This window comes from Hippopotamus amphibius, chromosome 7, assembly GCF_030028045.1.
Source record: "Hippopotamus amphibius kiboko isolate mHipAmp2 chromosome 7, mHipAmp2.hap2, whole genome shotgun sequence".
NCBI lineage: Eukaryota > Metazoa > Chordata > Mammalia > Artiodactyla > Hippopotamidae > Hippopotamus > Hippopotamus amphibius.
The window spans coordinates 65,699,285-65,716,160 of record NC_080192.1 but is presented as its reverse complement, the minus strand read 5'-3'; the positions used below and the strand labels follow the sequence as shown (position 1 = coordinate 65,716,160).

Below are 16,876 nucleotides of genomic sequence, written 5' to 3'. Positions count from 1 at the left end.
GGATTAAACGAATATTAAGTCTAGGAAACACATACATATATAAGACACACAATTACTGAATCCGTTAGGACATAAGGCTCTAGAAAGACCTGACAGAACCCGAGTGTGCTATCAGATATTCAAAGAGAAACCCAACAGAAATTGACAACTGAAACAGAACAAATCAGAGACAAAAGCAAAAGCAAACAAACAACAAATAACACCCTACACATACAAACATCAATCCAGGGAGATTTTGTAAGCTAGGATCAAATATAGAAAAGAGCTGGAGTACCACAGAGAGAATGGAGATTCTCAGAATGTAATTAGACAACTGTACTAAGAACTAAGATAAAGACTAAAGCCTAATATTAAATACCAAGGCAGTGCGTCATCTGGAGAATAGAGCAAGGAGTCTGAGCAGACCGATAGTTTTGCTTATAAGTATGTTAAGATAAAATAAACTTAAAAAGGCTGGAAGAAAGGGGAACAGAAGAGCATACTGTGGTTGGAAATATGCAAATAAAAAGAAAGGAATAGAAATGTATAAAAAATAGGGATGAGAGGAAAGTATGAGAGATACTTTGTCCATACTACCAAAAACTTAGCTAGATATAAAAGTATATAAAAAGGCAAAAAAAAAGAATAAAAAATATCATTAAAAAATTATGTTATACTTGTAGATCCCTTAGGGCTAAGATCGTATTTAATAAATCCAAAAAAAAAAAAAAAAAAAAAAGAGAGAGAGAGAAAGAAAAAAAAAAAAAAATCCAGAACTGATCCCAGAATGGACCAGTTCAATAGGTATTGATACTACTATTTCTGTTTCCTTAGTGTCTCAGCTGTAAGTGTCCTTCTCCTTGCCTTGGTTTTTTTTTTTTTTTTTTTTGCGTTATTCTGTGACCAGCAGAGGTTCCTTTATTGTTCGTCTGTAAGCCTCGGTGTGTGGGGAGGGAGAGGGTACAATAGTGGCTCCTTCTCCTGGGAGTGAGTGAGCAGTGCACTGTTGTTTCAGTCAGGCTTGGAGGTGCCTGTTGCAGAGGGACGCTGGTGGCTCAGGCGTAAACAGAAAGTCTTAGAGTTGGGCCTCTCTCGGGGTTTTTTTCTTATTGATGCTGTTTTTTTTTTTTTTTTTTTTCTCTCGGCAGCCTCCCTGCTGCTGGCATTGCAAGGGGTTTTAATCTAACCCCGCCCGAGTGCCTGAGGGTGCTTGTTATCCCTGAGCGCCTTAGGTGGCCTGAAGGGCGTCTCTCCACTGCCTGTTGCAGAGGCACCGAAAGAGAGGGAGAGGTTAAGCGCTCGGCTCCTCCCCCCCGCCCATGAGCCTGCAGCCTCCAGCCGCCATCATGGCAGGGCAGCTCTCAGGGACGGGCACTCCTCTCCGCGGACCTCCTCCCTCCTGTGCTCTCGGTCCGTCACCCTACTGGCAACAATGTTTCTCCCCCTGAACCAGCTCTCTGGTTCCCACGCTCCCGCTCCTGGACCCTCCGTTCAGCCGCGGATCAATGTCTCGCTCCGGGAATGCTGAGCTGCGCTGCGGAGCCTCCATATGTTTCTCACTCCCTCCCGTCTGCCACAGCTCCGCCGCTTCACCCTCTTTGAGCCCTCGTAGATGCCTCCCTACCGGCTATGTCGGGCTCCCCGCAGCCCTTTCTGGTGTCCGAGGCCGTCTGCTGGTGTTCAGCTGGTTCTCTGTGGGAATTACTGCGTCCTTCCATGCATTCCCAATGCATCTGTGGAGAGGGATGCACTCCACATCTCTCTACTTCACTGCCATCTTTTTCTCCAAACACAGAGAAATTTTAGGACAGTGAAAGTACCCTATTTGATATTATAATGATGGATATATGTCATCATACATTTGTCCAAACCCATAAATTGCACAAAACCAAAAGTGAACTGTGATGTAAACTATGGACTTTGAATGATAATGATGTGTCAGTGTAGGTTTATCAGTTATAACAAACATACCATTCTGGTGGGGGATGTTGATAAGGGAAAAGGCTATGAATGTGTGGGGCAGGGAGTATATGGAAAATTCCTTTACATTTACCTCAATTTTATTGTAAATTGAAAACTCTAGCACATAGTCTTTAAGAATTTAGTTTTGGGCATTGGGGAATATGAAATATTCAACTTAACGTATCATTAGACAAATGTGAGTTAAAATGCGCATGAGCTAATACTATATACCCATTAGTGACAAACATTAGAAAGTTTAATATACCCAATTGCTGGCAAGACTTTGGAGCAACAGGCATACTTGTGTACTGCTGATGGTAGCGATATCCAGTGACATTTTGTCATATGAGGAGTATGTACACCCCATAATAGAGCAGTCCCAATCTTAGGTGTGATCCCAGTGAATACTTTCACATAATTTGTGAGGGATACACGCAGGGAGGGATATGGCACCTAATATAGCAAGGGATTGGAGGCAGTCTAAATGTCTGTCACCTGTGGAATAGCAAAGAAGATTCAGGAATACATCTATGGATAATTATGAAGAAATGAGTCTGATAGTCTAGAGCAGCATAGATACATTGTTCTAAAAAGACATTGCAGGGAAAAAATAAGTCATTGTGGGACTAAAGTAAGAAGAAAAAATTTATAGCATAATATTCTTCCTGTAAATTAAGCAAAATAATTAGTTAACACCATATATTTTATAAATATCCAGTGGAAGCAATTGGTGCTTGTACAGGTATGTGTCAGGAATGAATGGGGTGAAGATCTGAGAGGAAGACCAAAAACAAACTAGACAGATATAGAGATGAGAAAGAGATAGAGACAGACAGAGATAAAGACATAGAGATGGAGACAGAAGATAGAGAGACTGAATTAGCATCAGGTACCTATGCGCATATTGTACCACATACTGAAAATTATATTTAAATCAATGCTGTGTACTTGAAGGGGAAAACAAACAAAAAGTCCTCTTAGAATTAGGAGCTGAGAAAACTACTTTTCCTATCCTGAAGTTTACGGCTCCTCTCATTGTTTCACTCGTTTTCATTTTTTTTACTGATTGAACATTATAGAGAACCCATTTTAAATGGAGTTACCTAGATGATAAAACAGCAGCATTGAATACATTGGTCCTTTCTCCAAGGTCTCTGCTGTCCACGGGGGGCTCATGCACACTTTTCCCTTTCTTTAGCATCTGGTGTCCCTCCTCTAACTCTGTGGAGAAGGGAGGAAAGTTATCACTGGTCATGCAGTAAAACTGGACAGAAAAGTTTTAGTAAAATAAAACATTAAACTTATTAAAAAGAAGTGACAAATATTATCTAAAAGACCAGAGTTGACTGATTGTTTTTAACAATGGGCACCAGGCTCTAGGGAAGTTTTCCACTTGCCAGCAGTGCAGAGGGGTAGAGTTCCAAGAGGGGAGGTGACTGAAAAAGTCAGAAGATGAAGGAATTCCAACCCACTGTATGAAGTCAGTGGCACATTGGCCAAAAAGAAACCCAGGGGAATAAGATGTACAAGTATTTTCGACCATTTTTATGGTTGGCTATAAATGTAATTGTTCTCTTTTTTATAATGGTCTATACTAGCATTGTGCCATAGGAAAAAACTTCATAAAAGAAGTTATAAAAATTAAAATTTGTGCTACCTTGGAGGTGCCTATCTGAAGAATCATTCTTGAGGGATGAGTTGGAAAGGGGAAGTTAAAAAATAAGGTAACAGTTATAAGTCTGCAGTGGGCAGAGTTGAATACAAATCATCTAACTTCAAGCCTAGAGCTCTTTCTAATACACTTCAGCTGTGCTTCCAAAAGTGATAATATATTCCAAAACACTCTGTAAACTGTAAAATACTAAACAAATGGACAGGATCAGTTTGTTGATATACCAGCTATCCAAAAAGTATTAGCTCCAAATACTGCATAATGCATTGTTTGGTTACTTGGTGGGTGATATATCAAATTCTAATTTATAGTTTAATGTGTTATAAGAAAACAAAAACCAGTGTCAAACTGGACATATGTTCTGCAAAACATGTAGCTTGACTTAGTTATATTTAATGAAATTCTACCATTTTATATGACAGATATCCCCCAACAGAAGAAAACTTGGGGAAATAAATTTATAGATTAACTATTCCTGATCTCACATGTTGAAGGCAACTTTCAGCCTCCAGGGCCAGGAACAGGTCTAGGAAAACTTTTAAAATACTCATCAGATTCATAACCTGTTACAATCCCCCTGAGGCCCAGGCTGCCAAGACTGCACAGTTGAATTTATGTTCAATTACAGTAATTCTACAAGCTGAAGTATTTGACATATTTATAACCCATTCCCTCCATATAATATTTAAATTTAACATGTAAATTTAAGTGGTCTTATTTTAAATGTCTTCTATTGTAAACAAACTCAAAAACATTTAAAGGAGATCTAAATTAAAGCTTCAATAAACAAAAATTAAATGAATAACCATGGTTTTGGTGAGAGAGCTTGGGATAAGAACTGAGACTGTCCTGTCTATATTACAGACATATTAGTTAGAAAAGGCTCTGGTTCAAAGAATAGTTGCAAAAGGAAGAAGAAGGAAGGAAATGTGGAAGGCAGGCAAATAGAAGAAACATAAAAACAGATGCATTTCTGAAATACAGTTATAGCCATCATATCACTCACTGAACTTTTATTGTGTTTGAGCGGTTCATCTATGAGTTTCATACATTTTATGTCACCTAACTCTCACACTAAAATACTAGTCATTATTTTTATCTTCTTTATACTGAAAATGAGAAGAAAGTGGAGTGTCACTCCCGCAGTCATACACCCAGCAAGGTGTAGAGTCAGGAGTGACCATCATGCTGTTTGACCACAAAGCTCTTTTTATAAAAACAAAATTGGACTCAGAGAAAATAATGAAGATAATTACAGATCAGTGTAATTGGAGATGATTTCCTGGAGAAAATGAACCAAACTGTGAGGGGGAATGTGGAAGCATTTTAGGAAGGACAGGAGCATGACTGACAGAGACAGGAATGTGGCACCTGGTGGGCGGGGTAACCATGTGACAATAAGAAGATAAGAGGGAAACTGCACACTGTACATTGTGCAATCCCAAGTGTAAGTCATTTTGTTCAGAGATTTTATGTCAGTGGATGAACTGAAATATGATTTATTTAACATTTCATTTATATTGACTTGCTTTTTTCCTTGAATAAACTTATTCATAAAGAAACCACTGTAGCACATCTACAAACAGAAGACATGCTTTAGTGGTAAGAAACCATAACATAAGGTGAGAGCAAAGCAAGTTTCTGAATTCTAGCAAGAAACTGATGCCTGAATGCCCAGCTAAGAGTCTGAGTCAGGAGTCTGCTTTTTCTTTTATTGTAACAGAATGTAATAATGATTTTAATAATGACTTATTGAATACAATTAATACATATGACTAATATATCATGTGTGAGCCATTTTGGTTTTTAAATACTTGAGGTGCGTGTGATGCCATGTTTAATGCTGGCAACAACTGCTTGAGGTTGGAGACTTTATTATCCCTTTAAGGATAAGGAAACTATAACTTAGAGATTTGTCTAGCAAGTAATACTAAAGAGAGATAGTAAAGATGGAGTAGCCACACACTAAGTCTTTCTACCCTGCAAATGAAAGGAGTTTAAGGAAAATGGGGAAGAAGCTGCCTTTCTAACAAAGAGATTCAATGTTGTGCCCAGATAATTTCTGGTGTAACATGTTCTTAGCACTTTGCCTACCTCTGCTGTTACCACCTGCTCCATGCTTCAGAGCCCTAAGGGAGGGGATACAGAGGGTTGTAACTCTAAAGTTATAGCATCACTGTCTTTTAGTGAGCTACACAGTGACATCAGATTTGATGTACAAACACATTCCTGTGGGTAGATGGAGAGAAGGAAGGACAAGTAACATTGGGTTACTTTACACTTCCATTGATCTAAGATTCACATTTTGCAGGAAGCAGAAAGGAAATAAAACATAAAGACACCTATGAAGAGTCACAGAAGAGAATCCCAATAAGAATTGTGTGGAACTTTTTATACCAAAAATGAGTATTGGTGAGACAGTGTGACAAATTGTACAAGGAGTGAAATCTCAGGCATTTGGAAGGGTTAGAATCAGTAATAGAGCAGCATGCCCCCACCTCCCACCTTTTTTTTTTTTTTTTTAACAGAGAAAATGGTTTCTACAAAAGTTTGTTTCACAGGCTGATTTATGCAGAGTGTTTATGTTTCTCTATAGGTGTTACTAGAACAGATTCATGGAACATTTATGAATCACATGGGTCCTGAATTGCAAAGGAATGAGATCTAGACCCATATGATCGTGTCTGCACCATGCAGTTAACTTACTAGAAAAAAAAAAAAAAGCATTTAAAAGGCTCCACTGCTTCCCTCTCTTCTAACAAGCGATTTCACAATGTATCCGGAGTCATAATCCCCTGAGCCAGTTTTGCAGTTTTTAGGGAGCGGGCACCTCACCAGTCCATGTGAGAGGAGCAATCCTTTTTAGGGAGAAAAAGACAGAAACATGCAGATTCCCATTCTCCTAGGAACAGTTCACCTTAACCAATTGATATTTTTTACCTGTACCACCAGGTGAGTCACAGAGAGCTTGGTGCCACAGAAAGCCATTCACTCTATGGGATTCAGAGTGAAGCAAAAAGTCCTCTGTCCACAAACCCTCCATAAGTCCTAACAGTTGTGCCATTAGACATTTATTACATACAATGTGGGAAGACATTCTGGAACCTTTTTGAAACATTGAAAATGTTGAAGTATGTGGGCCGATCGATGGGATTCAGAATGTCCTGCTTGAGCAGTGGAGGAGCTGAGGGTGCGGGGCGTGGAGACTAATATCACCCTGTTTGGTCCTGAGGGATGGCTGGTTAGCCAAAGACGGGTAAGATTCCTCAGAGGAGGAACAACCTAAGACAGGCACAGCCGCAGAGGGGCCAGCAGGGGTGGTGCATAGAGCCTTCCTTATATCACCGTGTTTGGCCCTGGAGGATGACTGGTTAGCCAGAGACGGGTAAGATTCCTCAAGGGAGGAACAACCTAAGACAGGCACAGTCGCAGAGGGGCCAACACGGGTGGGGCACAGACCCTTAATCCTTCTGAGAGAGGTCTCCTGCCCCCAGGGCTGCTTTGCTCTCCACGCCCAGCTCAAACCCATGCCACACCCAGCTCAAATCCACACCCTGCTCAAATCAGGACCCAGGAGGCAAACAAAGATCATTGCCCCCAGTCATGTGAGGCCTTTGATTGTTTATGGGATTAACCTGGGAGTGTCAGACCCTTAGGCTATGCCGAGAACTCAATAAAAGCAACGTGGGATCAATCAGCGAGGCTCTTGATCCGAGAGGTCTTGAGCCCCCCGGTCCCACTTTTCTCTTCAGTCTGTGTCTGTGTCTTCTTCAAGCTTGCGGCACCCGTCACTCACCTCGAGTCGCCGAGTTGATCCCGGCAATACAAAAGTGCTATGTTTGAGAGAGAATGCATTTAATATGATCAACAAATAGCATCATACCACTGTGGTGAAGATTAAATGCCCTCTGGGGATGATGCAGTCATAAAGCATCAGGGAATGAGGGATGTGGTTCAGACAATGTGTTGCTAATGGGAAAATGCATAGGACATGGCCATATTTAAAATCCCTGAAAGTACTGCAGCAGCTTTGTGGGGAAGAAGTGATGTAGATCTCTATTAAGTGTAGATTCTTTGAAACATACGTGCAGGACAATTAATTAGTTAATTCAGTCTGTGTACATAGCAAGTATAGGTAAAATCCAGGCCCCATAATCCTTCTGTGGCAATAACCTCTGGGGAAATTATTTAGACCTATGTGCCTACATGTTAGATACCATTTCTGTCTGCTAGCAAGGAAAATTATCAGCATGACCATCTTTTGCTCATGAAAGGGAGCAGGGCAATAATGGCTTGTTTCCTTTCTCCTGTGATGGCTCTTCCAGGGCATGGGGTGAGTTTTGGTCAACTGGGTCATAGGAAACATGAGGTTTATTCCTATTGGAGCCCTACCTATTCAGCATTATCATACCAAAAACAAGAACCACAGGACAGGGCAGCCGAATGAAGGATCCCCATGCAAATTGTTACAGAACTTCAGGGGCAGAAGAGATTTGAGTGAGCGTGGTGCCAGGGAAACTTTACAGAGGAGCAGGAAGGATGCCCACATCACACATCACAACAACATAAATAAGTGCACGGTGGTGGGGGAAAAAGTGTCTAAAACTCGCCTTTCCTAAGACTTTTCTTGATGAATATCCTCAAAGCACTTTCTAAAGTCTCTCTCTCTCTCTCTCTCTTTTCTTTCTTTTTTTTTTTCAAACCTCACATATTAGAGAGCAGACCAAAGCTGAGGAAAAGAGGAAACAATATTCATGATGAGTCATCTGGGCACCTGTGTTGCTAAGGCAACAGTTTCATCAGCAGAGAGAGGGAAGGGAATATTACTTACCATCAAATGATTGAATCGTATCTACCTCTTATAAAAAGTGTGTTAGCTTGAGCCGTTCTAGCTCAGAAATGCCTACAGTCCTGTGGATATCTTCAGAGTTGTTTCGTGGATTCAGCTTTTCCTAACAAAGCACAATTGATTTTATGCTAGCAACCAACAATTTAGTTTTCTTAATGTGCCCATATTGATAATGGATTCTTACAGAAGCCCCTTTCATTTTCTTTACTAGATAAATGTATTTACACAAGGACATTGATATTCCATACAGATTCATCTTTCTCAACACCTGTGGAAATGGAAAGAAGACACATGCTTGCAGAAACAGTTTCACCATCCTGGACATTCACATCTTTAACCATGGTGATTAAACCCACATTCAGTACTTTCCCCAAAGGTCTGTAAATGCTAGTATAAGTTCCATAAACTGAAATACATTGCTGTAAGGTTAAGAGAACATCATTGTTAATGATGTCCCTTAGTGCACTTATAATTTCCTTCTAAGAGTTATTGGCTCAGGGACAGTCCTAAGCCATATGGATATATATTCTCTAGTCATTATGGAAATTCCAATGTGAGCACTGGTATTCTCATATTTTACTATGGGCTGCATGGGGAGTACAGAATGCCTTCAGTTTGCCTCTTTAAAAAAAAAATCATCTTCAGAAAGGACCACTGTGGCATGCAAAATGAACTCCTTTCAAAGTCAACATTTCTTGAGAATGGTTCTGCACTACATTTAGGTTTATTTTTCATTTAGCTTGGATCATTAGGTCTTCTAAGTTGTCATCACTCAAGACATTTTTATAACTTTGTGCTGGGCGACTGCTCCTAGAAAATTCTTGGTCCCACTTTACACCTTAACATGCAAATCTCCATCATCAGGATCTCCAAGCAGTAAGAAGAATTAGCTTATGAATTTGGAAAAGGAAGAGACTCCAGGGGGATTTAGCACAGACCAAGGCATTTTCACTCTGATGGAACAAGTAGGAATATTGCAAAAACTGTTCTGATTCCTATTCAAGAATCCCATCAAATACATCCTTCTATACACTGCTGCACAACTCCCTCATCCTCCACGCATTTGCCCATGGGATTACGCATCACACAATGCAATCTTCCTTCTCTGAGCATCACCTAGATTTTAACTCTGTACCATTCAGTCAGGCAATACATAAGAACCTTATCACCTATTTTATGTTGGAAATAATTGAGAGTCAGTTTCTTTAGAGAGTGAATTCTTTTGTTGTTTTGGGTTTTTTGTTTGTTTGACATGCCAAACACCAATATCTAGTCCTCAAGAAAAATTTAAGAATGTAAGTATTCTGTAGGCTATTTATCAGTCAATGAAAGAAAAATATGTGTGTGTGTGTGTGTGTGTGCATGTATGCTGCATATAATAACTGTAATAATTAGGTGAATTTTCAAGTCTATTGGGCATTAGAATGTACCAAAGACAGGAACTTGAAGCCAGATAAATTATTTATAACTATGAAAGGAGACCCTTGATAGCTATATCATGAACTTTTGAGGAATCTCGTATAACTCTAAAATAAAATTTTGAAGATATCTTTGACATTTCTAAGCCATTTACTGTTGACTGTGATCAGTTGTCAATTTCTGTTAATTTACAGTTCACTAAAGGTTTAGGTACTGAGCATTGCAAGATAGACTTTACATCTATTGTCAAATTTTGATAATTTGTAGCAAGCACCTGATATGGGTATTAATATCATTATTTTAGAGATGAGATCCAAGGCTTGAAAAAGGTTGATAATTCTTCTTAGAATCACATTCTCAGTAAGCTGAAGATCAGGAAAATCAGTGGAGGTCCGTCTGTCTCTAAAGCCTGAGTTTATCCCATTTCACTACACTGCCCTGAATTCTAATCTTCTCACTATCTCATTCCTTCATCTTCCTCTGATTTCCTCAAGCCTTTGTTTCTCCTCATTTCAGTATAGCTATTATTGTTCTTTACAATAACTGTCTATATCAGGTGACTCCCCATCTCAAAACTATATGTTTACCATTGTCTATGTAATTCCTTTGATGCATAGTTCAGCTTCATTGCCCATTTCCCTGATCAAACTCTTTTCAGTTGTTAGTTCATTGATGTTTGATGGCTACAACCTGGAATATTTAACCTGACATTAAAGACCAATCCTAAAGTTAATTCCAAACTCTGCCTTCTACAACTCTCTTTCGCCTTCAAATTCCATTCAAGTAGAAGGGCAGATCTGATGTATAAACTGTACATCTTATGTACATTCTGATGTTACATCTTCTGACTTTTTTCTTAACGACAAATCAATCTCAGTTGTAATGCCTCCTCTCTCATATCACTGAAATTGGATGTTCTCTACCCTCTCTGAATTCCAATAACATTTGTTATATTTCTCAGTTATGAAATTTATTATCTTTTACTTTGCAACATCATGTATATGTATGATCTACTCGATTATTCTCATAGATTTTTGAGTGACTGAGACCTTTGACTCTCTTGCCTACGCTTACATGTCTGAATCTGGCCGATCCCACCACTGACTTGCCTACCCCTCTGTCTCCAAATTCGCACACTAGACTTTGCTTGTCTCATCGAGTTCAACCAGTTCTAGGTAAGACTTTGAACCTCCAATCTACTCTAGAGTGACCAACTATCCTGGATGGCCTAGCACTGTCCCAGTTTTCTGGGACTGTTCTACATTCAGCACTTTATAACCTGTATCTTGGGAAATTGTCTCCGTCCCAGGTAAATGAGGATGGTTTGTCATTCACTAACGTTCTGATAATTATGCTCCTTCTTTATATTTGGTTTTTAATAAGCAAAGAGCAAGTTCTATTTGATTAATGACCTGTATCTTACTTCTCTAGACTAATCATAGTGTTCTTTTTCCCAAACTCTACCAATAGAGCCTTGCCAATTTTTCTCTTATATAACAATACCCTTGCATCATATCTTTTTTTTTCTATTTACAGAGCTTGCATTTTTACTTTTTGTGTGTTTTGTTCTTTCTTTGATGACTATTTTCAATGTTATATTATGCTAATGAAGATTTTGTTTCTAGTATTATGCAGATCATAAAGATTTTTCAACTCTGGGCAGAGTAGTCTCTAGTCTAATTTTTATTCCCGGAGTTCAGAGGTCAAGTTAAACTATAATTTGTGTAATCCCTTCCTTTTTTTATTTTTCAAGTTTTTAAATTTTTTATTTTAATCTTGAGGAAGGCTGTCATATTTGAGACTTGATTCAGAGAACAAGCTTTTGATGGGTTGGTCCATGTCTGTGGATTTTAGGTTCTATACCTGGGAAATGTTATTAATTAATAATTTCCTATTGGCTTCTTTGAGAAAATTAAACAAGATAGAAACAAACATGAGTACATATTTCAGTGCCTGGTGCAGTGTAAGTGTTCAGTGAATCATAATTTATCATCAGGGGTATCATTAACAAAAAGAGAAGATGCCTAGTTGTTCAGTGACACTAACTTCATGCCACACACCTCTCGGGGGCCTTCAATCACTGGACTGCAGGCCATAAAGGAGTCACACTTAAAATTGAAAGTAAAGGAGGAAAATTTAGGGGATCCCATCTCCTTGTTTGGGGTATACTAATCCCACTCTTATTCTGTTGGTGATTCTTTCCTTTCAATCCTTGTTGCTAATTTGACAGAATATACTGTGGTGAGGTTCACGCTGAAATGTATTATAAAGGGATACAAAACAAAATCTCTGCATCAACATCTAAAAAAATTCCCACAGGGCAAGGCCTAGGGTAAGGCAAGTGAGATATTTGCCTCAGATGCACAATGTAAGGAAGTTCCAAAAGAACTGTCATCAAGATAATAATACTTAATGCAATATTTTTTTAAAAAATCCAAATTATTGCAAGAATTATAATGAGCAATAGATCAAACTTTAAAATGGAGTTATGATCCATATTATTGATTTTTTCCTTTTGCCCTGGGCTCCAGTATGACTCCTCACATCACTGTTCTCCCAGTACAAACACACAGAAAGTATACAGAAAAACTAGATTTATAAAAACACATTTTAGAAGTTGTTATATTAAGTGCAAGGATTTTTACCTTATTCCCATGGTGAATTCAGCTTAGAATTGTATACATTTGGTTTCTAGGAGCAAAGGGAAAAGGATTATTTTGGTAGGCCTTGCATTGATTACTGCCTCAGGAGCAGATAACAGCAAGCCGTCTACGTTCAGGGGAACTGGAGGGAGTTCTGATGTTTGCCTGGTGTCTGTTAGGAACACACAGAGCTCCACATATACGATCTAATCTAATCTCATAACAACTTATCACTATTTTAGACATCAGGAAACTGAAGTTCATGGAGGCAAAACAGCTTTCCCAAATGGGAAGTGTCTTGACTTATCAAGATTTGTCTAACTTCTAACCAAGTGACGTCTTCTCTACCACCTTTTGTTTCGATTGTTCGTGTCTTCAGGTAGATTGACATTGAAGATGTCTAGCTATCCCCGCAGTCTAATCTTACTCATTCATTCATCCTTTCTCTCTCTCTCCCAGTATGTCTTCTGCACCAGCTCCTATTTTACAACTTGATTCTTCCAAATACCCCATTAAGCATGTATTTTAAAATTCTGGGACCTGTATGCTTGCTGACCTGTAATTAAATAGTTTCATAGGTATTCTTTTGTATTTCTTGTTAAATAGCCCTCCAAATTTCTTATGTAACTTTTGACAGGCAAGAAATCTGTCTCATATTGGTTCATTAATGTTCCCCCTTTATACCAATAGAGTGCCATAGAAAGTACTCTGTAAGTTTGATTTGGGGAATAAATGATTTAATGAATCATTCATTTAATATTTATATGATAATTCTGTGATATAAAAATTAAATCTATCTTATCATAGAAGTCTATATAGATAGTAAGACTGTTTTAATATCGCCTAGACAACAGGGCACAATGTCTTTATTTTGCCAAATGAAGATTTATATTTTCACTCGGGTGAACCTCACCATGGCCAGAAATTGTCAGCAGGCTTGCCAAATGACCTCAACTAGCTAAAAGGATCTGCCCTTGGCCCTCTGCCACAATGTAATGCAATGATGACATAACCACTCCCAGATAAATGACTTAACATGTGAAGTGAATGAAAGATTTCAGGGTCCCAGGATGTCATTTTGCAAATTACATTCTGTAGTGCTACAGCTATTCACTATAAGAGTTTGAGAGGGTTGAGTTGTCTTTGGTAAATTACATATTGTTGCCTTAGGAAAATTTACTCAACAGTGATAACATTGAAATGGAGAGGGTAGACACACTGCAGAATAAATGATCACTGAATAAATGGCAGTGATGGGAGCCTTGGCCTGTCTTTTGTGGGAGAGATTCAGTAAAAAACACCCCAAAGTGCTTGAATCTTACAGACAAAAGAAGTGCAAAGAACCATGCACTTTTCATAGATTTTCACATCTCTCTCCAGCCTCATAAAGGTTATCTGCACTAACAAAATATTTAATAAAATTTTCAAAAGGAGTTAATGCATTTGATTTTAATGTGTTTCTCCATAAGTTGTAAAGTTTTTGTTGTTTTTTGTTCCATTTGACTTATGATTTTATATTTGCAAATTTCCTTCACATAACCGCAAAAACTCAATCTCTCCACAAGTGGATGCTGATGGTTTTGAAATCTGTGGACAATCTGAAGCAGTTTACCTTTCCCACTCTTCCTTGGTTCCAGGCTCATTAATAAGACCTAAGGTCAAAGCATAGTATAGACCAGAATGAAAAAAAAACATGTTCTTACTATCAAGTTGGAAGAAAAGTTAGAGATAAATTGTTCAAGCTTTTGAGGATGACTCTGATGGGGTGAGAGAGGAAGTACAAAATCTAAAATAACACGAAGGGGTTGATTCAGCGTTTGATATCTTGAGTTGGAAGAGCAAGTGGTCATACTGGTGGGTCTGACTGTGAGTTTCAGGCCCAAGGCAGGCAAGATGGAAAACTCTGATTTGGGAGCAACTTAGGAGCCTGGAAGTCAGTTTGAGGGCCTTGGAGGAATCCGGGTCTAATTGGCAGCAAAGGATACTCAAAAACAAAATGATGCTGGAAAAAAAATTCATTTATCTATCATTTATTCTTTCAATAAATACTTACTGATCACTTACCATGGACCAGGCTCGATTCTTGTCTTGAGGAATAAGTTGGATAAGGAGCTGAGTTCTACGTTCTGTGCAGTGCAAAGCTGAGGCTATACTGTCTTTCTCTATTGAGTCTGGTTTCTGCAGAGGGGCAGGCAGAGCAGCTAGGTAGAGGTCTTGAATGAACTAGGGAAGAAAGCAGAGATGACAAAGCCAACAGGGATTAGACAATGCAGGTGGGACAGGCAATAGCCCTTTAGATATTCTAGCAATTATTGAGGTAAATTTCCTTTAAATATTTCTATGATCTCTGCTCAACTTTCTCTAAAGGAGGATATGTTGAGTAAAAGCTTAATCATGCAAAACAGCAAGTGTTATTTTACTTTCTAGATATTTCATATCTAAAACTGTGCGTATATGTATTTGTGTATCTTCTCTTATTTCAAATATTCATTTTTCTCTCATTATCAATAAGAATTAAAACTTGATTTGTCTGGAATCTGTACATTGACTTTTTTTTCTTAATCTTTTGGTATTTCAGAAATAGGTCATTTTTATACATCCTTTCTATATTCTGTAGGGCATTTATGAACTAGTTTTGTAACTGGTTTATTCGTTACCTCTAGACATTCCCAATATGAAATCAAACATTTACTACTACTACATGTAGCAAATTGAACACCAGCCCCTATGATGTAGATTTGAGACAGGCATATCAATGTCAGGTATACACAATCAAGAAATCGCTTGTGATGGTAAAAATACCATGAATATTGAGGGATTAAGGGTCTCAATGTTTAAGAATAATTTCATTTATTTTTAAACTTTAACCCAAGTATCTTAGGTTGCACATAAAAAATTAGCTATTACATAATCTTACCAGAGCTATGAAAAAATATTAACCTGGATCAGTGACTAAATAGTAAATTTATTTTGCATTTAAAATATATAGGAATATATTTAGGTATAAAAATAATAAAATTGTTATATTGCCCCTCCTTTAAGTTTTATAATGGCATAGTTATAATTTGAAGACAAACAATTCTAGCTCCAAAACAATGAAAAACTAGGTTACAGCTAATGAAATCCTCTGAAGAGCAAAGCTGGAAGCAGTGATTATTGTCCAAAACACAATTAACAATTAAGTTTTTAATCTATGCCCTAACGCCCTACTAATTGTGACAGATAACCCTCTTCATAATCTCCATTTATTGTTTTTTGTTAACCTAAATTCAACTATTTATTATTTTTTTATTTTTCTCTTTCCTTTTTTCCTTTTACCAGGACCTTCAGGAGACATTATTTCTCAACTGTTTCTTATGTTAAATCAGTTTAGGCAACAAACAAATGAGGTGCGGAGATTGGGAAAAGGGGATGATCCTGTGAGTCACTCTTTTGATCCTGTGAGTCACCGAGCCTTTTCTAGCTATAGTACAGGTACCACACCTTTTCATCAACATCCTCCACCTTCCTCTCCCTCCTCCTACAAACACTGCAGTCCTTGACAGCATGCAAAAAGTAACCACCAAAAATGTCCCCATGCTTTAAAATAGTTCCTCTACTCATGGGAGCAAAATTATACTGCCACTAACTAGACTCAGGATTCTTTTAAAAATAATCATACAACATACAAAGAAGTAATAATTGGTTTTTATATGCTCTATAAATTATAAAGTGATTAGTCAGAAAAACAGAGAAAATATGCTTATATACCTTCTCTATGTCTCTATCGGAGGAATCTAGTTATACAATTTAGGGCACAATTTACCACTTCCTATAACCTGACCTGTGCCATGGATTCTACAGCTTTCTGAAAAACCCAGACCTTTTAGTGCCACCCACATTGTCAAGACAGATGGCAGGTCTGTGAACTAGGCTGGGTCTACTGTCAGTACCTAAGGGCACTCTTTCCTTTGCTAACACTCACTTTCAGGGTTCCATTCACATTGCTCAGTGCCCTTTGCTGCAGAACATTCCTATCTCCTTGAATCAAGACATGTGACCCCAACTTCATTTTTTTACTTAGATCCAGACAGCCTATTCTGTTAGCAGTTCCACCTGACCTCTTTTTCATCTAGGTAGGTGTAATTCTGCCTTCCTATTCAACATGTGGTCCACTTTTCAACAACTTTGACATCAACTGGGAGATTCTTAGAAATTCACTTAGAGCCTTCCACCTCCATGTACTGAAGCAGAATCTGCATTTAATAAGATCCTTTTGTATTCATATGCACATAAAAGTTTGAGTAGCAGTGGTTCTAGGGGGTTAATGGTAGATGATTTCAGATGCAACCCTCCCAGCCTGAATTGGTTATT

At 38.3% G+C, this 16,876-nt stretch overlaps 1 pseudogene; it reads right to left on the bottom strand.

Moving 5' to 3' along the window:
• The window catches only part of LOC130857620 (serine/threonine-protein kinase 35-like), a 45,692-nt pseudogene extending 29,058 nt beyond the window's left edge, over positions 1-16,634 (bottom strand).
• Positions 16,635-16,876: the final 242 nt, after the last annotated feature.